This window comes from Rattus norvegicus, chromosome 1 (assembly GCF_021556685.1).
Source record: "Rattus norvegicus strain SHRSP/BbbUtx chromosome 1, alternate assembly SHRSP_T2T, whole genome shotgun sequence".
In the NCBI taxonomy this organism is placed as follows: Eukaryota; Metazoa; Chordata; class Mammalia; order Rodentia; family Muridae; genus Rattus; species Rattus norvegicus.
The window spans coordinates 132,511,210-132,532,020 of record NC_141534.1 but is presented as its reverse complement, the minus strand read 5'-3'; the positions used below and the strand labels follow the sequence as shown (position 1 = coordinate 132,532,020).

The 20,811-nt window shown below is 44.0% G+C and overlaps 1 protein-coding gene and 1 non-coding gene across 4 annotated transcripts in view; one reads left to right on the top strand and one right to left on the bottom strand.

Annotated features, from left to right (window-relative positions):
* Lrrk1 (leucine-rich repeat kinase 1) overlaps positions 1–20,811 on the top strand; it is a 134,647-nt gene that overhangs the window by 19,219 nt on the left and 94,617 nt on the right.
* LOC120100464 (small nucleolar RNA SNORA40) lies at positions 3,743–3,868 on the bottom strand. The gene has a single exon (XR_015656029.1). It is a non-coding gene; the product is annotated as a small nucleolar RNA SNORA40 (small nucleolar RNA).

Genomic DNA, 20,811 nt, shown 5'->3' with positions numbered 1-20,811 from the left:
TTTTTGTTTGTTTTTCTAACAGTGGTTCTGGATAGAGATAGGCCTCTGAGATGCTGGAGAGCTGGCCCTGAGACACTATGTGGGGAAGCTCAAGTGCTGACTCAGCCTGTCCCCTGGGATGGGGGGACATTTGCTGACAGCAACTTTTACCATAAGAGCCCAGAACTTGGGGTTGGGGATTTAGCTCAGTGGTAGAGCGCTTGCCTAGCAAGCGCAAGGCCCTGGGTTCAGTCCCCAGCTCCGAAAAAAAAAAAAAAGAGCCCAGAACTCCCTCATTTCAGTGACTAGCGTACACTTCCCCCACCCTATCTGGAGCAGTAACAACAGGCTATACCAAGAAATCCATACACTGAGCTCCAGCCAGACCCTGCCCTGCACAGACACTATCCCCATCAGCTGCTCATGTCTCCATGTGAACTCAGGCCCAAGGGCTGACTGTTCTCCATGTGAACTCAGGCCTCAGAGCACTCCTAGCCTTCCCTAACCCATGTGCCATGACTTCCAGTCCTCTTCTTATGCTAATATGATGCCATGGTAGTCTTAGGTAATTTCATTTAAATCTTTTTGATCAAATTTATTATCCTGTGTATGAGTATGGATACATGTGCCATGGCATATTTGGAGGTTAGACAACAACTTGTCTGAGTCCGTTCTCAACTTCCACCCTGTTGGTCCTGAGGGTTGAACTCAGGTTGTTAGGAAAATGTGAATTCTTTTGCTTTGGCTATTTTTATTTATTTATTTATTTATTTATTTATTTATTTATTTTTGAGACAGGGTGGCAACTCACAAAGATCTGCCTGCTTCTGGCTTCCCAATGCTGTAATTAAAGGTGTGAACCACCTCAGAATCTAAGATAATAGTAATACTTGAGGAGATTGATGACACTCATCTTTTCCTTTTGAAGCTTGCCACCTCATAAAATAAGCTTGCATTCTCTCATCCCCCAAAATCCCAGGAAAACTAAAACTCCCTGTCTTTGTTACCTGCCATAATAATTTCTACAAATTTAATTAGATACATGGTGGCTTTAGGAAGTTGCCAAGACAAGCTATCTGAGGTTTCTTTTTCTAAATTGGACCTAAGATGACATTCCTTTCTCTTGTTTTTTATTCCTTAAACAAATCCCTAAGGAGAAAGAAGCACCATTTTTCTTCCTCCTTGCCCTGTTTTGCTCTCATTTGTTTGCAAGGGATGTTGTCTCAAATGTGCAGCCTCGGGCTGTTCACCCTGGATGCAGGTCATAGAAAGATCCAGAAGGAAGGCTCTGAGTCAGGGTGGCAGGCTTCAGGCCTTGAGAGCAGAGCCGGGGAATTCTTGGGATATTTGTGGTTACTAAGGAGTCTTGGAGTGTGCTTCAGTTTAATAATCAGTGTGTGTGTGTGTGTGTGTGTGTGTGTGTGTGTGTGTGTGAGAGAGAGAGAGAGAGAGAGAGAGAGAGAAAGAGAGAAAGAGAGACTGAGAGACAGAGAGACAGACAGACAGAGAGACTGAGAGACTGAGAGACAGAGAGACAGACAGACAGAGAGAGAGACAAAAAGACAGACACAGAGCCACAGAGAGATAGAGAGACAGAGACAGAGGGAAAATCAGGGATACATAGAGAGATGGAGATAGAAAAATAGAAACACAGAGAGAAACAGACACATAGCGATAGAGACAAAGAAACAGACAGACAGGCAGAGAGCATGCACATTACTGCCATCCATCCAGCATTTACTCTAAGGAAGGAAGTCTGTACTGGGGAACTACTATGACAACCACAGGCTAGGGTTGGTCCATCTCAGGCAGCTGCACCCTAAAACCCTGATCTTGGCCTGTGCTGCATCCCTGCTTTCAGCTTAGGAAGGTGGACGACCAAATTGTTGTTGGTCAAAGTTAGCTGGACTTGCTTTTGTTGTTGGAACTTGAGGGTGTGGATCTGTGAAGATGTGGAGGGAAGAAAGAGCACATGGCATTGTATTTTTCCTTTACAACATGGTCTAGATTCCCTCAGGACTGCCACACATTTGAGAAATGCCTGCTAGGCAATTTTGTTCCTATGCAGATAAACACAAATGCCATAGCTGAATACATATGTAGATTGATGGTATCTCTCTCCATGTATATATATATATATATATATATATATATATACATATATATATATATATATAGAGAGAGAGAGAGAGAGAGAATACATCTATATATAGAGAGAGCATACATAGGTGTATAGTAGAGAGCATGCATATATATAGATATACGGAGTTATATTTTATCTACATAAATTTAAATGTATGTTTATATATCCCACACATACACACACACATATATATGTGAGACATTAACACAATAAACATGAGACCTACAGGGCTGCTGCTGATAAAGCAAATCGTTTACATAGGTTTTGTGTAGACGTGATTGTACTGTAAGGATGTAGTAGACAGGGCTGTAGGTATATGAAGCAGCCCCTCATCTTTCCCGTCACCGAGCATGATGCTGTCCTGTGCTTTGCAGGAGGTTCATCCATGCCTGCATCACCACAGACATGTGAGCAATGTATTACCATCAACGTTAACACAGCTCCATGGGGCTTCTTCAGCTACATCATCTCATGGCCCCCCATTGGCAATGTCGGCCATCACTGACCAAAGCACCACTAGGCACTGCCTGACAATACTTCATAACTTACTTGTTTGAATATGTAATATGATCACATGATTCTAATACCTTAAGGATAAGTCTTTAACTCTTAGTTTTCCTTCTTCCAGAATTTGCTTTTAGGCAAACAAGTAAAACAGATGTAGATTCTTATTTTCTTCTTTTATACAGAATATGGTTAATTGTAAATGCTTGTCTGGATTCACCTGTTTCTTTTATATATTTGTATATGTGTTTTCTCTTTGACAACTGTATAGTATTCTACAGAATAGATGTATCACACTTTATATAGGCAATCTTTTGTCAGCAGACATTGAGCTATTCCTAATTTTTACTATAGGAAATAATTCTAACTTTATGTTTGCATGTTAATGAGACTATATATACAACAATTCCAAAATGTTGTGACAAAGGGCATATGCTCTCCAAAATCAGACAGAGGTTGCCAAATTGCCTCTAAGAATGTGTGTTCTATTGCCTCCAAACTTCAACAATATTTGGTCTTGCCCATTTCCTATAGGCCAGACTATAGTGTTTGTTCCCAAACTGTTTTTTTCCCCAATTTGCTGTGTGAAAAATTAAAAGTGTAGGACCTTGAGCACAGCACAGCAAGTGTGCCCTATGACTAAGCTGTGCCCCAGAACCCAGCATGTGTTCAGTATGCACTTCTCGTATCGAGTCAGACAGTGGACGAGTGGGTTAGATACCCTACGGGAGTCCTCCCTTTATACTCCTTGCTCATCAATTCAAGGGGCCTTTTGACCCTTTCTTAATGTGTTTTGAAGCAACCCTCCTGAAGACAGTGTGTCTTGTTAACACATAGGATGCCCTGTCAATTCCACAAGAGCACAGAAACTGAAATGTTCATGAGATAAAAGAAAAGAAAGAAAAAGGTCTGGTTTTTAAAAACCTGCCTCACTAAACAAATTTCCAAATATAAAATTAAAATAAATAAAAGAGCTTACCAAAGGAAGATTTAAACTCTGTACATAAAGACTATTTAAATCAATCAAATATTATCATACTTAGGATGGCTTAATATCATTGATCCCTTTTCAAATCATATTCCTTCAACTTGATACAATTAATTCACTCTTTAAAACATACTCTTTATTAAATGTATCAAAAATTATACTGAATAATGAGTACTGGGTCATGGAAGATTTATCTTTGCATTCGTGTCTCATTTTGTATTTGTCCACCAATTCAACAAACACACACAAGTGTTGTCATTATTCTTTTAATATTGTCAAGTTCCCTATAAATTGGTATTGCAATTCAGGGCAAGAGCAATTAAAATATAAACAGACATGAAAAAATATATACTAAATTTAATCTCAAAAAATAAAACCATGAGAATAAATTGCCAGAAAAATTAAAATGGTGAAGGGTTGGGATGAAGAGGAGAGAACTCATATAGCTTTCTACAATGATACCATGAGACACGTTGAAATCTAGAAAGGAAGAACCAGAGAAAGACAGGAACCAGAGGACCAGAGAAAGAAAAAAACAGAGGACCAGAGAAAGACAGGAACCAGAGGACCAGAGAAAGACAGGGGTCAAAGACCAGCTCTGAAGTGGGTCAGGATATACACTACTTTTGCTTTGCTGGGTTTGTTTGGTAGTAGCATAGGACACTATGTTGTTTCCTCAATTCTGCACAAAAGTCGATCTTAGAGGAATCAAATAAGCAGGTATAAGATTAAGCTAACTGAAGTCTAGGAAAGTTACCAAATTAAAATGATTTTGAAATGATGCCTTTTTCTCAAAGCATAACACAAAACCTAGGCATCATAGAGAAAAATAAGTACTCTGTACAGTTAGAACTGATTAGATTCAGAGCAGTTTTCTGTGTGAAAACTGTCAGAACACACTGGTTCTACACATTAGCAGAGAGCTAACTTTCTTCATCTGGAAAGAGCACTTGCAAAACAATGTGGAGATGGCCTTGTGGTTTTTACATGAAAGGAAATCAAGAGTGAGGAGTTACTTTAAATTCACCCACATGGGGGGGGGTCAATAAACATTGGAAACCTATATGTATCACTCTATGGAGACAAATACCAATCATATCCATGGATGGAGTATGTTCCTAGCTTTACAGATATTTGATGAGAAAGTTTACTATCTAACATGATGAGGTTGTAAGTTTATTCCCCTTTCCTTAGATTTTTCAGTAAAAAATGACTAATATAATTTTACAACTAATAGTTGTATTATACTTTGAATGTAAAAGGTCCCCCGAAGACTATTTAACCACTTGGCCCCCAGTTTATAGATTTGCTTGGAAGGTTGTAGAACCATTAGGAGATGGTGTCTCTCTGGAGGAAGTGGGCCACTGTGGTGACTGCAATCGCTATCTGCTCTCTGTTTCCTAATATGGACACAATGGTAGCAGCCACTTTATGCTCCTGCTGCCATGCCCTCCCCACAATGATGGGTTGCATCCCTCCAAACTGTAAGCCCTTTCTCCCTTAAATTGTGGGTGTTTGATGATAGAAACAAGAACAATAGCTAAATTAAGTTGATTGTGATTATGGACTTTATGGAAAATATGTGCTTTTTTTGAGACAGAGAACTTGCTCTGATGATTAGTGTCTTAGTCACTGTTTTTTTGCTGTGAAAATACACCATGACCATGACAACTCTTATAAAAGAAAACATTTTGGTGTGTCAGGAGGGTGCTTACAGTTTCAGAGACTTAGTCCATCATCGTCACCACCACCACCACCACCACCACCACCACCACCACCATCATCATCATCATCATCATCATCATCATCATCCAAGGAATATTGTGGCAGAGAAAATGGCTGCAGTCAGGCAGGCGTGGTATTGGAGAAATAGTTGAGAGTCACATCCTGGTCCAGAAACACAGAGAGAACTGGGTCTAATGTAGGTTTTTGAAACCGTGTAGTCCACCTCTCAGGACGACACACTTCCTCCAACAAGATCGGACAAGACAGAAACACAGGCAATGCTGTACTGAAGTTCGACCCTCCCATTAATTTCTACCCCTGTCTCATCTGCCTTTTCAACTTGTCTGTGTTATCACTGACTATAAATGCCCAGGCTTTTCCCCATGCCTCTCCCATGAGTTTCAGGTCTGACCTTTAAGTCTTTAATCTATGTCAAGTTGAATTTGAGATATTATGTAATGTAAAGATCCATCCTCACTCTCTTTGTAATTGCATATTCAGTTTTTCCAACACACACTCTTAAAGGGATTATCCTGTCTCTGTGCACTCTGGGTGCTTTCTCAGAAATTAGCTGATTGTATATGTGTGGGTTTTCTCCTGGGCTCTCTACACGGTTTCTCCTGTCTGTCTATGTGAATGATGGACACATACTGTTTTGATTACTGCAGCTTTGTTGTGTTGTTTGTAAACAGCATGTGTGGTGTTTTCCGTTTTGTCTTTCATACTTTTAGCCGTTTGTGGAGTTGTGGTTCCAGTTTGCTTTAGGAGGTTTTGTTGTTGCTGTTGCTTTGTTTTGTTTTCTATTCTTGAATCAAATGCTGCTGGATTTTGATAGAAGTTGCATTGAATTGGAAAGACACTTTGAATAGTCTAGAAATTTTTACAGTATTAATTCTTCCACTCTAACAATATGGCATACCATTCCATTTATTTGAATCTTTGATTTCTTTCATCCAATTTGCAGTAGGTCTTTTGATTCCTTCTGTTATGTGACAGGTATCTCTGACATTGAGATATTTCAGACTGCAGGAAAAGTCCTTAAGCAGTAAAGTACACAACTCAAAACACTTTCAGGAAGTCCCTGAAACTGACCAAATTCACTAGGCCCCCTCACTTTAAGAATAAATAATAAAAGGCTGAGAGTCTCCTATAGATAGAAGGAAGCTGAGCTGCAAAGACCCTGAGACCAAAGCAGTAGTCTGGAAGAAACAGAAACCAACTGAGTTACCTGGAAGAGGTTAAGACAAACTGAGGCCCCTAAAAAGCACACTCTCCAACCCATTGAGCTGCCCGCAGGCTGTGCAGTGAGCTCCAGGTTCCCAAATTTTGTAAGCCATCACTCATGCTGGGGTGGGCTTTGACGATGCAACTGTTTTTGAGCCATTTTTCCTCCTATATCTCCTCCTATAAATAACCCTTCACCCATGTTCCTGTAAGTAACCCCAAAAAAACTCAGTGGTTCACCAAGTTGGACTTTGATAATAGCCGTACTTCAGTCTGTCACAGGGTCCCTCTCTGGGGTAAGTAGATTTTTGTTTTGTATCTCCCCAGAAAAGATTTTGTCATGCAACATCTTGGTTAAATTTGTTACTGAGTATTTCTGTGTAAATGGGAGTGTTTTTTGGATTAATTTTTCTGATTTTCCATGTTATTGTGTAGAAATGCTGGGGATTCTTGTATGTTATCTTGTATCCTTTCACTTCTGGATGACCTTTTATTAGCTTTAATGATTCACCATGATGAAAATTGTGGCCCTACCATGTATGGACTTTATTGTGTTGAGAACCTTTGTGTCTATACCTTGTTGACAGTTTTTGTTTTTGTTTTTGTTTTTTTTGTCACGAAACTACATTGACTACTGATGGTTTAGATGTGTCCACTGAGATGATCTGTTAACGTGTGTCACAGTCATTGTTTGGCATATGTTGAGTCACTCTTGCACCCAAGGAAAAAAATCTCACCCCCACTTAGTCATGGCGTATGATCTTTTTATGTGCTGTTGAACTTAGTTTGCAAGTATTTGGTTGAGGATGTTTGCACTTAACATTCACCCCGTTTATTGACCTGTATTTCCCCTTTTTATTAATTTATTCTTTGACAACTTTATACGTAGATAATTATATACATATTATATATAAATGCATTTAATATTCTAGTCATCTGTTACTCTCTTTTATCCTCTTCCCGCTCTGTTGGCGCCCTTCCTCTCGCCAGGTTCCAACCTACTTCCATCCCTTGTTGGAAGGAATCCCTTGTTTGCATTATTGCTGGGGGACCCTCTGGGCTTAACCAGGGCCATCCCACAGGTGTGAAACTAGTCACTGAGTTTTGAGTAATTCACCTGTGACAACATCACGAGAAACAATGAGTTGCTCTCTTTTAACAGCCTGCTTCTGGCCTTTGCTTCCCTGAGCAAGGGGACCTGTGAATTCCTGCCCCATCTGTGACCAAATGTTTCAGGCCTCAGTCTTCTGCAGACCCTGGAGACAATTGCACTTTCTCGAGTTCCACAGCCATGTCATGCTTGCAAGGTGACATTTAGTGTCTCTCTTCCCCACCATCCATTCTTTCTAACCCAATATCCTGAGCCTTGGGAGGGGAGAGAGAAGTGTCGCACTTAAGGCTGACTACTCGTTACTTGTTCACAGAGCTTTGACCAGTCGTGAGTCTTGGCATTAACCACCATTCTCTGATGGAGGTTGAGGGCAATGCTAATTCCAAGATCTCGGGACAGTGAGCTCCTGCACTTTTCTTTTCCTTACAATGTCCTTATATGATCCTGGTAGACTAGTCTCTTAAAATGAATTTGAAATTTTCCATCCCCTTCAGTGTTTGGGATAGTTTGGGAAGGACTGTCACCAATTCTTCCACCTTGATAAAATTCCCTCCTGTGGACACCTAGTCCTAGGGTTTTCTTTGGGGAATTGTTGTTGTTGTTGCTGTTGCTGCTGTTGTTACTGTTTCAATCTCACTCTGCCTGTTCACTCATTAATGCACAATTTATTCTTGTTTATTTCTAAGATTTATTTTTATTGTTGTTAAGTATGCACGTGTGCACACACATGTATGTGCACATGAATCCAGAGCCTGTGGAGGCCAGAGGGTTTGGAGTCACAGGCAGTTCTGGGTCACCCAACATGGGTACTGGGAACAAACTCAGGTCCCCTGCAAGAGTAGTATGTGCTCCTGAGACTGAGCTGTCACCATACTTGGTGTGGTTCCAGTCTTCCTGGATGTGTTAAGTCTTCGTTTCAGCCTACTGTACGCTTTGTTCTGGATAATGTCCACCTGCACCTGAGGACATGGTCCCTCTTGTCAGATGACAACTTTGCATGGACCTGTCTGCTCCATTCAGCCTGATGCTGTTCAAGTCCGTGGTCTCCCTTTTGATTTTCTGTCTGAATCATTCATAGTAGAAACTAGGGTAGCAAAGATGGTGACTATTGTTACGTTCTTAGTTATTTTTCTCTTCTGTTCATACTTGTGATGTCAGATACATGCATATGTGCATGTGTGTGTATGTGTATGTATATGTATATGTGTATAGGAGCATATAGCTATTAAGTCCTCTTAAATTGACCGTTTGATCATTGTGTAATGACCTTCTTCATTTCTTAGGACACATTTTTACTAACATATATTTGTCTAATATAAGGACATTTCTTTATTGTCCCCTTTTTGTTGAAAACAGGCTCTTTTCTCATATGATCTATCCTGATTACAGTTTCCCCTCCTTATACTCCTCCCAGTTCCTCCCCCACATCCCTTTCCATCCAGACCCCCCTCTCTCTGTCTCATTAGAGAAGAGCAGGCTTCCATGAGATAACAACCAAACAGACAAACTAAGTATAATAAGATGGAGAGAAGCTTTCAAATCCAAGTTGGACATGTAGGAGAAAAGGGCAACCAAGAGCAAGCAGGAGAGTCAGAGACCCTTGTACACACACTCAGGAGTCCCACAGTGGTACCAAGCTGGAAGTCAGAGGACCTGGTGCAGACCCGTGTCGGCCCTGTGCCTGCTGCTCTGGCCTCGGTGAGCTCATGTGAGCCTTGCTCAGTTGATTGAGAGGACCTTGCTCTGCTGCTGTCCTCTACCTGCTCTGGCTCTCCCTGCTCTCTGCCTCCGCTCCGACAGTGAACGTCTCCTTTTAGTCCCTGATCACAAGGAATACTCTTGTCCTTTCACTTTCGGTCTGTGCACGGGCAGCACAGCATGGCCTATTTTTTCTTACTTGGGACTTTCTCTACTTTTTGACTGGAAATGTTAATCCATTCAGGTTGAAAGTAATTATGAGTGGTAAAGCTTTCCTCTCGGACTGGGGAAATGGCTGAGTAATTGAGAGCACTTGCACCTCTTCCAAAGGACCGGGGTTCTCTTCCCAGCACCCAACAGGTGGCTCACATCCACCTCTGACTCCTGTTTCTGAGGATCAACTGCTCCCTTCTGGACACGGACACACACACACACACACACACACACACACACACAATGTCTACATATGGTAGTGTGTGTGTGTATGTGTGTATCATGTGTGTATATATATATGGATATATGTGTATATATGCAGGTATGCAGACATATATATATATATACATATGTAGACAATAAAAAGATTACTCAAACACATTATACTGGTGCCATTTTGTTACTTTTTTTCACTGATCTATAGTTCCTCTGTCTTTCTTCCTGGTGTTTATTTGCTTTGGTAACCTTAAGCAGCAATTTTAAGAGAAGGACACTGTCCACGTAAGTGGTTGGGGTGTTCTGTTTCTGCCTTTAGCATGTTTGGAGAAGTGGTTGTTGTTTTCCCTTGGCAGGGCCTTTTTCCCGTGGGTGGGGGCAGGACTGCATCTTACGCTACCTCCCAGAGCAGACTTGAAGTCACAGCCTTCCTATCTCAACCTTCTAGGTGCTGGGATCACAGGCACGTGCTGACACAGCAGGCTTGGATGTTTATTGAGTTTCAGCAGTATGCCAGGCAGTGCCTGTCTGTGCGGAGGCTCACACAGACCTGTCTGGAGTGAACACTTAGGGAGCTTAATTCATCTTCTGCTCCTCAGCACCGTCTTGTGCTATGCGGGACCTGTTTGTTGACTCAATCTGACTCCAAGTTAAACACCAAAAACTACCAATTTATCCATTGAACTGTCATCGCCTGGTCCCAGGAGGCTAGAGAATATAAGAATCTCAGACTTCACAGTTTCTTTCAAAGTTTTCTAACTTAAAATTCCACTTTAGGTAATGACAATGGCATTGCATTCTGCAGAGTCCAGCAAGGGTCAGGCAATGTGCTAAACACTGCCCACACCTTCACTCTCTTGACCCTGACCACAGAGCCTCTGAGATAGCCAGGCTCTACCAGTCCCTCTGCTTTGGTTGCTAAAGAAAAGAGGTAATAGAAGCATACCAGGGGCCCCAGGAGGAGCACTAATGGCAGGGGGAGGGGTGGGAGCAATGACAGGAGGAGGAGTGGGAGCAATGACAGGGGGAGGGGTGGGAGCAATGACAGGGACAGGGGTGGGATCGAGGGTGTGTGTGGTTTGGTGACCCCACTCTTCTGTTCCTCTCTGAAGCTATCTCGGGGTCTCCTTCCTTTTATATGTCTGCAGCCGTGTACTCCTAAGAATATGCTTAAGTTTCAGATCCTTGTGTGAACTGGAAATCCCCAGAATATTACCTTGAAATCGTGCAGATTTTTTATCTGATGTGAGTCCAATAAACAATATTCTGAAACAGCCTGATTTGAGGAACAGAGGGGAAATGGGGATTTGGGAGGCAGTGAAGCTGTTCTTGGAAAGGAAATTCCAGAAAGGCCCCGAGTAGATCATTCTAGCCCTTCACTGGGAGACTCCTGTGACCCTGGGCCAGGACACATGTATGTCCAAATGTAGTTGGTTCTCAACCGTCTTAAATCTGTGACCCTTTAATACACTTCTTATGTTGTGGTGACCACCAACCATAAATTTATTTTTGTTATTCAGTAATTTTGCTACTGTTATGAATTGTAATGTAAATGTCTGTGTTTTCCGACGGGCTTAGGCCACCTCATTTGACCCCCACAAAGGGGTCGAAACCCACAGGTTGAGAAGCACTGCCGCAGCCAGCAAAGAATGCTGACGAAGCTTTCGGTGGGGCTGTGTGAGTACAAATCGCTCTACACCTGCAGCAGTGAATGACTGGGGCCTGGTCTCAGGGACAGACAATCTCCCAAGGGGACAGGATCTGGGTCAGACCACATGCAGACAGAGGAAGGAGAAGGAAGCCAAGAGGGAAAGTCCATGACTGTTCTCTTGGGGAGTCCCATCTGTGGTGGGTTCTGGACAGAGGAGAATGTTGGCCAGCAGGGAAAGGATGGGGAGAGAAGGAAGGAAACCTGGGGTCCATTGAGGAAATGCAAACACACACTACTACCTCACAGGGACGAGAGCGGGAGAAGGGGCCTGTGTCCCTTTGTGCACACATCTGTTCTTTTTATTGACTTATAAGGAATATGTGGCCCAATCGTTCATGGGTTTCATTCTAAAAAAGGGGGAGATTCGAAGACCCTAAATGCTTGCCAGCCCCTGGGAAGCTGTAAGAGGCAAACCTGGGGCTTGAACCCCATTCTGACAGCTGCACTTCTGTTACTCCATGTTTTACCTAGCAGAGTTCTCAGCAGACATTACAGGAACCGCCTTGGTGTCTTGTCTTACTGTTTCCTTTTGTTTTTTGTGTTTGTTTTTTAATTCCTTCGTTTGGGCCTACCTTTGTAGTAAAGAAGTTGGCTTCTGTTAGGAAACTGACTGTATTAACTGGAAAAGCGTACTCCAAGAAGCATTGACACTTAGTCATAACAGAGAAGTAACTCGAAATTAGAGAAGAGAGTTTTACAGAGATGACCTGAGATTCATCCACAGAACGACCACCTTGAGAAATGGTCGTCTTGTCTGCTCCGTGCACGCTGTGTGATGGAATGGTCCACAGTCACGTATTTCAGTTGTCACAGGCATCAGAACACGCACTGATGAGCATGTTCATGTACATGCTTCGTGTGTGTGTGTGTGTGTGTGTGTGTGTGTATGTGTGTGTGGTCTGTGTGTGGTGTGTGTGTGTGTGTGTGTGTGGTGTGGTGTGTGTGTGTGGTGTGTGTGTGCCTGTGTATGTATGGTGTGGTGTGTGTGTGGTGTGTGTGGTGTGTGTGTGTGTGTGTATGGTGTGGTGTGTGTGTGTGGTGTGTGTGTGCCTGTGTATGTATGGTGTGGTGTGTGTGTGTTGTGTGTGGTGTGTGTGTGTGTGTATGGTGTGGTCTGTGTGTGTGTGTGTGTGTGTGTGTGGTGTGTGTGGTGTGTGTGTGTATGGTGTGGTGTGTGTATGGTGTGGTGTGTGCGGTATGTGTGTGGTATGTGTGTGTGGTGTGTGTGTGATGTGTATGTGGTGTGTGTGGTGTATGTGTGTGTATGGTGTGGTGTGTGTGTGGTGTGTGTGGTGTGTGTGTGTGTGTGGTGTGGTCTGTGTGGTGTGTGTATGGTGTGGTCTGTGTGTGTGTATGGTGTGGTGTGTGTGTGTGGTGTGTGTGGTATATGTGGTATGTGTGGTGTGTGTGGTATGTGTGTGTGGTGTGTGTGATGTGTGTGTGGTGTGTGGTGTATGTGTGTGTATGGTGTGGTGTGTGTGTGTGTGGTGTGGTGTGTGTGGTGTGTGTATGGTGTGTGTGTGGTGTGTGTGGTGTGTGTATGGTGTGGTGTGTGTGTGTGGTGTATGGTGTGGTCTGTGTGGTGTGTGTGTGTATAGTGTGGTGTGTGTGTGTGGTGTGTGTGGTGTGTGTATGGTGTGTGTGCATGTGTGTGTATGGTGTGGTCTGTGTGTGTGTGTATGGTGTGGTGTGTGTATGTGGTGTGTGTGGTGTGTGGTGTGTGTGTGTGTGGTATGTGTGTGCATGGTGTGGTCTGTGTGTGTGTGGTCTGTGTGTGTGTGTGTGTGTGTGTGTGTGTGTGTGTGTGCGCGCGAGCATGTGTGTGTGCCATGAACAGGAGCATGCTCTGAGACAGGCTTTCTCTAAGCCAGAAGCTTGCTGCCTCAGCTAGGCTAGCTGTCCCTGAGCTCTCAAGATCTAACTATCTCTACCTTACCCAGGGCTAGGTTGCAGGTTTTCACAGCTACACCTGGGTATCTTATTTTATTTTATTTTATTTTATCTTATGAGCATTTTTCCTGAACACATGTTCGTGTGCCACATGTATGCCTGGTACTCACAGAAACCAGAAGAGGGCGTCAGAGACCCTGGAACTGGAATTATAACTTCTTGTGTTGCCACGTGGGTCCTGAGAAGTGAACTCAGATCCTCGGGAAGAACAGCTAGTGCTCTGTACCACTGAGCCATCTCATCAGCCCCATGCCTGGATTTTTTTCCAGCGGGTGCTGGCAATTTGAACTCAGGTCCTCTTGCTTGAAGAGCCCATATGCTTACCCACTGAGCCATTCCCCTGGCCCATTTTTATTTAGTTTCCTTTTTGAAGGCTAGGCATCAAACCCATGGCCTCACACGTGTAAGCATGCCGCACCACTGAACTACACCGTCAGCCTTGCATAGAGGTTTTAAATATGTGGATTGTTCCCTTGGAGTCGGTTCCAAGCAAACAGGATGGCCATGCAAAGGATGTTCTAATCTCCTGGCATTTGTGATCAGAATCACCTCAAAGATCAGGCTAGGATTTATTTCTTAACTTTTATATCTTCGTATTGGAGCATTTTTATACTGAGTTGTAGATGTGGAGTTAAAGGAATTGTCTTTTCTCTGGGTTCTCTCTCAGACCGATGGGTCTTTCTTTTTATAAATCAGCCCTTGTTTGCTTACCAGCCTAAGTCCTTCAAGCATGCCTAGTTGTGCAAAGGGCATGGTTTCTGCTGTGCATGTTTAAAAGTAAACTCCAGGGAAAAACACAGCATTGACTTAAGCTGCCTCAGCAGGCTCCATGTCCAGGATCAGCATCTGGAGGTATTAAATGTCCACAGAGAGAAAGGACAGTAGGTGTAGGTAAGCGAGTGTTTGGGGAAGCATCCAAATTTAGGAGAGAAGTCATCATCATGTATCTTTCCCCCTCTCTCTCCCCCTCCCCCTCCCTTCTGCCTTCCCCCTCCCCCTTCTCCTTCCCCATCCCCCCACTCTCTCTCTCACTGCAGGAGTTGAAAGACAGTGCTTCTGTTTCTGCTTTGGCTTTTCCATCCAGTGAGACAGGATCACTCACCTCTCACCACATTCTTACCACGCACACCATGACGTATCTTACATTGACTAAGAATCTAAAGTTTGGCTGGGAATGCATGGCCTAGAGTGTGGAAGGTTGTGGTCTGATGGCCAGGGTCCAAATATTAGCTGCGCTGTACAGAGCTGGGTAAAGCCAGCTTCCTGAACCACCCCAGCCCTGGTGACCTCATGGTAGGTGGTCGTGAGATGCACAGCCTTGTGTGGGCGTTGGGAGAAAGGCATATGAAAGTGGGACTTTTCCCAGAGAGCCCAGCAGAACTGAAAATAACGGAATTTAAAAGTGCAGTTTACCTGCTGGAGGCAGCCACTGTTCTCATTTTTGATGCCCGTTAGTTCATATAAATGAGAGAGAAAGAGGAGGAAGGAGAACCAAGAATGGGGAGCGCAGAAGAAGGGGAAGAGGAGGGGTGGGAGAGAAGATGGTAGGGTGGTGCCTGTTTTCCTGTGGTATAGTTAGCTCTCTCACGGCTGTGACAGAATGCCTGACATGCACAGCCAGAGGGGAAATGGTTACCTTGCCCATGGTTTCATAGGATTTGGCCCATGGTGACAGGAGAGTGGTAGGACAGACTAGTTCACAGCATGGCTGACCGGAAGCAGTGAGAGAGTGAGCATCCCTATACTTCAGGCTTTCTGCCTTTGCTTTCCTTTATTTCACACAGATCCCTAGCCTCAGGGCGTCTCCCCCGCCTTAGTGACTTCTCTGTAGAAGCCCCTCATTGTACTCTTCAGGCACTTTTCAGTGCTTCAAGATGTGCCATCCCAGGACTGGGGAAGGTGGCCAGGTAAGGGCACTTCTCATCCAGCCTGGTGACCTGAGTCTGGTCCCTGGGAACCATGTGATAGAAGAAAAGAGGCTTCTCCTAAAAGTTGTGTTCTGACCTCCACATAGACACAAAGGCATGCACACATGTACATGTACACACACACACACACACACAAAGAAACAGTTAAATGGATGGATGGATGGATGGATGGATGGATGGATGGATGGATGGATGGATGGATGGAGAGATAGATGAAGAGAATATTTAAGTTAACCATCCTTATACTTTTCATAATATAAATGTGCACAATGCCGCATTTGCATGATGTTCTATGTACACAGTACTCTATGTGCACAATGCTGTATGAACACGGTGCCATATGTACACAGTGCTGTATTGAACAATGCTCTGTGTGCACATACTTGATCATTTTAGTGACTCAGAGCTTCTCCTTTGGAAGTCCCAGGAGGTCCTATGTTGTAAAGCAGAGACATGGACACTCTATGCTCCCTAAAGCCTGAAAGCACAGGTTCTCTTCTCACCCTGACCCTGTAGAATTCTGTGAACTTTTAGCCAGCCTCCTGGCCTCTCTCACTTGTTCATGGCAGCCAGGACTTCTCCCTCAGAACAGAGTTCCAGGTACTATATTCAGTGACATAAGCCAAGCCCCTGTCTTACGGGAGAGTCCCAAGCACCTACTTCGCTGGTGTTGCCATCTCCCTGGCTGGCTGGCGCTTCCCTGGCTGGCACAGGAGCTCTGCAGGAAGTAACATGTGTAGCGTTTTGTTTGTGGTATGTTGTTGTACAGGTTAATTCCTAAGAGAAAACCACAGGTCCATTGTTAGAACCTCTGCTTGGGGCTGGTTACACGGGATTTTCTTTCCTGCTTTATGAATAGTCGTGATATTTGTAAGATCTCCAGCAATGGCAAATACACAAGATGTGCCAATTTCACCACACTCTCCCAGCAGCGAATTTTATATCTTTCCAGTTTTTACTCTGTCATGCGGACATAACATGATATTTTAGGATTGGTTTCGGTGTATGTGTGCGCACGTGTGTGTGTGTGTGTGTGTGTGTGTGTGTGTGTGTGTGTGTGTTTATGTGTGTGTGTAAAGCATGAATGTATATGTTTCATTGTATGTAGCTGGACCTATAGCTGCCATTGGTACACATGAACAGGTTAGAGGACAACCTCTGACTTTACTCCTCATCTTTCTACCTCCTTTGAGACAGAGTCTCTTCACCAGTGTATTAGCCTGGCTAGCTAGCCTGTCTCTGCCATCACTAGTCGAGTAATGCTGCCATTACAAGTACATGCTGCTGTCACAGGTGCATGCTGCTGTTACAGGTGCATGCTGCCATTACAGGTGCATGCTGCCGTTACAGTGCATGCTGCCATTACAGGTGCATGCTGCCATTACAGGTGCATGCTGCCATTACAGGTGCATGCTGCCACTACAGGTGCATGCTGCTGTTACAAGTACATGCTGCTGTCACAGGTGCATGCTGCCATTACAGATGCATGCTGCTGTTACAGGTGCATGCTGCCATTACAGATGCATGCTGCTGTTACAGGTGCATGCTGCCATTACAGGTGCATGCTGCCATTACAGGTGCATGCTGCCATTACAGGTGCATGCTGCCATTACAGGTGCCTGGGCTGCCACCTCTGGGTTTTAAGTGGCTTCTGGGGATTTTAATTCAGCTCATTGGGCTTATATAGTAAGTGATTTTCACCTATGCTCTCTCTTGATTGTGGGTTTTTTTTTTAATTAAAGAAAGGTCCTTTATGTGATTTGTCCCCTGTGGTAGTCTTTGTATATCACCACCCATCTGTCTTTTACCAACAAAATTTCCAAAGGTTCGATGAGACTAGCCATGTAGTTCTAAATCTATACCTGAAAGCTTTGCTGGAATGAGACTCACTCACCTCAGGATTACAGCTGGTCCCCAGTGCCCAGCCCGGCCCCTGCTCTGCTCTCTTTGCGGATGCTGATGCTGGTCCAGCAGCTAGCGGGCAGGACGGAGGGAGCTGAGTAGTAGCCATCTGGAGTCAGGAGGAATCACCTTGGAGGAGGGTCACCTCCCTCCCCTGGCACCTTGTATCTTCTGCCTCTTCCCCCAAAGAAATAAAGGCTTGGATTTCACAGTAATGCGACCCAGAGGTAAAAACTGCAGCTGAAGCTAAAACCTTCCACGGCTGTCTGGGGAAGAGAGAAGCATCCTGCTCTCTGACAGCTTCTAAAGCCAGGGTCACCAAGGCGAGTGCTGAAGTGCAAAGAGAGTGTCACCTCTGAGGAGGCCCAGCCTTCCTTCCTGGTGCTGTGGCCACATGGGGACTCGGTGGAAGAAGGTCATTAAACAACTCTGACCAGGTTGGTGGCATAGTGTCCTGGAGTGTGCTTGTCTTTGTTCTGCAGTGAAGGGAGGGCTGATGGGGTCAGTTGACCTTTCTGCTGTTCTGTTGTGAAGGTGAATGTAATCAGCCATGTCATGGGTGTGCCAATAAAATGGCAGTGCCTTTTCTGAATGTCACAGACGTGTCTCTCAAATATAAAGACACCATACATTTTAAGTGGACAAATAGTCTTTGCCTCCCGTCACAGACATTTACTTCAACACTAATGAGAGAACTGTCACACATACACCACACACACACACACACACACACACACACACACACACCACACACATGCACACACATGCATACAGACACACATACATACACACATACACACACGTATGCACACATGCATACACATGCACACCATATGCTATGTACATGCAGTCAAACTTAGATCTCAGAATTAAATCCACTTTTTATGTCATTTCTCCACTGCCCTCGATTTGTAGAATAAAACAGTAGAGAATACATCGTTGGTTATTGTGCCAGGATAAATGACAAACGCTGATCTAGAAGAAAGGTCAGGAATTGCTTTGAGACAGGACATCCTCGGGGACAGAGACAAAGGATGATGTCCTGAAGCGTGCCAGCGTCCGTGAGCTCCTAGGATAAGTGACGGGGTCCGACAGCTTCGCTCTGTAATAGCTGTGGGATTCTGTTGCTATAAATCACCAATGGATGAGAATCCCTTCTGCTAGTTTGTCTGTAGTCAGAATAACGTGTTGTTCTGAAACAAGAATTATGTGTGTCCTAGGGGGTGGAGTTATTGCTGGCAAACTCATTTCCCCTAGATGGGGTTGATTCTGTGGAATGCTGTGTGAGCCGGCAGTATAAATAAAATGTTGCCTTGAAAGCAAGTGGCAAACACGAACGACGTTCTCTTTCTATGGGTTCAGAAGCATTCACTTCTTTTAACCAATGTTCCTTCCCGTAATGAACTCGAATTGACCACCCATGTCTGGGTGTCATGAGGGTGTGGCTGCTACTCAGGCTTGCCGTCCACCAGCACTCATGAACTCCAAGCTCACTTTAAATGCTTCTTTTCACACTCCTGGACAACTCCACATGGGCTGTGTCTATGACCCTTGCCAGGCACCACACTTCCGTTCCCTCTTTCTGATTGACTCATGCTAAAACCTGACAGGCGACTCTTTTAGAAGCCGAGTCTTTTTTAGAAGATGCTGTTGGTTCGCCCTTCGCTTCCTCTGTGCACCCGGGCAGGCATCTCAATTTGTATCAAAAGCAAACAACATTCTTGTTTGTAGCTGTTGCTATTTAGGGGATGGGGACATAATAAAGGCGATGAGAAGGGTTTTTAATATCTGAAGCTAAGCTATTCAATGTTCTATTTTCATACTAGCTCTTACTACTTGAGACATTCATGTTTTGTTGAAGTAGAGTAGATTTGGGAAGTCTCTCTGTTTATTTCAAGTGTATATGAAGAGTACGTTGGTAAGTGTTCTGCTGTGTAAAAGGACAATGTAATTTTGAGCAAGGTGATGAGTTTAACAACCTGAAGGACTAAGTATAAATAGCTGAACAATCTCAACTGTTTTTAAACTTTATATCCAAGTGACCAATTTGCAATTATAGAACTGTAATGTCCTGGGCTTAAAAAAATAGAAATTCTGTGAAAATCTTTGCCTGTGAAAAAGGTATCTGATCATGGTAAGGCTGTCTTTAACATGAGGTGTTTCTCTGCCCTCCTACTCCTGGGGTATGCGTAATTTCTCTCCCATTTAAAACATAGCAGCCATACCACTCCAGTACAAGAAACTTGGAAAATAACTTAGAGAACCTTCTGTCTTCCTTCGTTCCTCTTTCACAATCCATCCTTACCACTCGTTGTTGGAATCTCACTTTCCCTTTGGTATGAACGAACACATGCTAACCTTCATGTATGGCATTTCTGGAAATTGCACAGAATGGCAGTTAGCTGCATTAGTACCCACCCGACAATCCGATTAGACCAGAGCCCCAGCTCACAAGGTCTGTGATAGTGTGCATGGGCTGTTTGCAACTTAAGGAAATTGGGGACCAAATTGAAAAACCCAACTTAGAGGAATTAGCGAATGGCGCAGTTCTAGTTTCCCATGACACCTGCTACTCCACTAGGCATTATTGAAATACGGTTTTAAAATCAAAACGTCTTGTAATTTCCCGTGCACTGTAGGACCTATATAGATATAGGACCTTCATGGCTCTTCTCTATGTCACTTTAGGATCTCGCCGCCTTTATGTTCCTAACACGAGCAGAAGCAAAGACCTGCAGGCACCCTGGCTGATTGAGATAGCGTCTGCTTGTTTAATTGAAAGATGACATGATAAAGTGCCCGTGTTGATGGGGTTGATTCCGCCTCCTTCTCACCCCTGCTAATGGCCCTTCTCCCACCCAGCCTGCTCTCAGCTGCCTGGGCCACAGGCTGTGAATAATTAATGGAGACTGTCCTGTGTGTTGGAGAGAGAAGCTGCCATGTTCGAATTGTGTGGCCAGCACACGCAAAGCGTTCTTGTCTTTCCAGAAACAGAACCCACGATCTTCCCGCAGATCTAGCCATCCTCGTGCTTCTGGGAAGCTCTCAGCCATCTGCGATGATCTACCTGTCATGGGATTTCAGAACAATTGCCTTGGAAATGGTCAGATCCTAGCTCAGGCTGTGTTGTAAGGCCTCGGGACGGCGTGTGCTGTGGCTTTAAGCAGCTTGCCTTGGCTTCTGCACAAAGGGGTTTTTTTCTCGGTTGATAGGGAAGCTCATACTGTATGTCAGATGGTGGGCCCTGCGTGTAGGGTTTGATACTATAAACCTCATTTCTACCAATGTACTTTTGTGAAGAATTCCTAACATGAAGTATTCCTGGAGGAACTGAAACAGCGCACACCCAGACACCTGCCATCTAGAGTTTGTTATGGGCTCATCCCATTTCTAATGATTTTAAAGTAGGTTAGCAACCCTTAACTGATGTATGGATGGTGTGTGTGATAGCTTTTTAGATAAAACGTCTACAAAGTGTGACGCACATATTTTAAATTGGCTTCTGATACATTTTAGCAA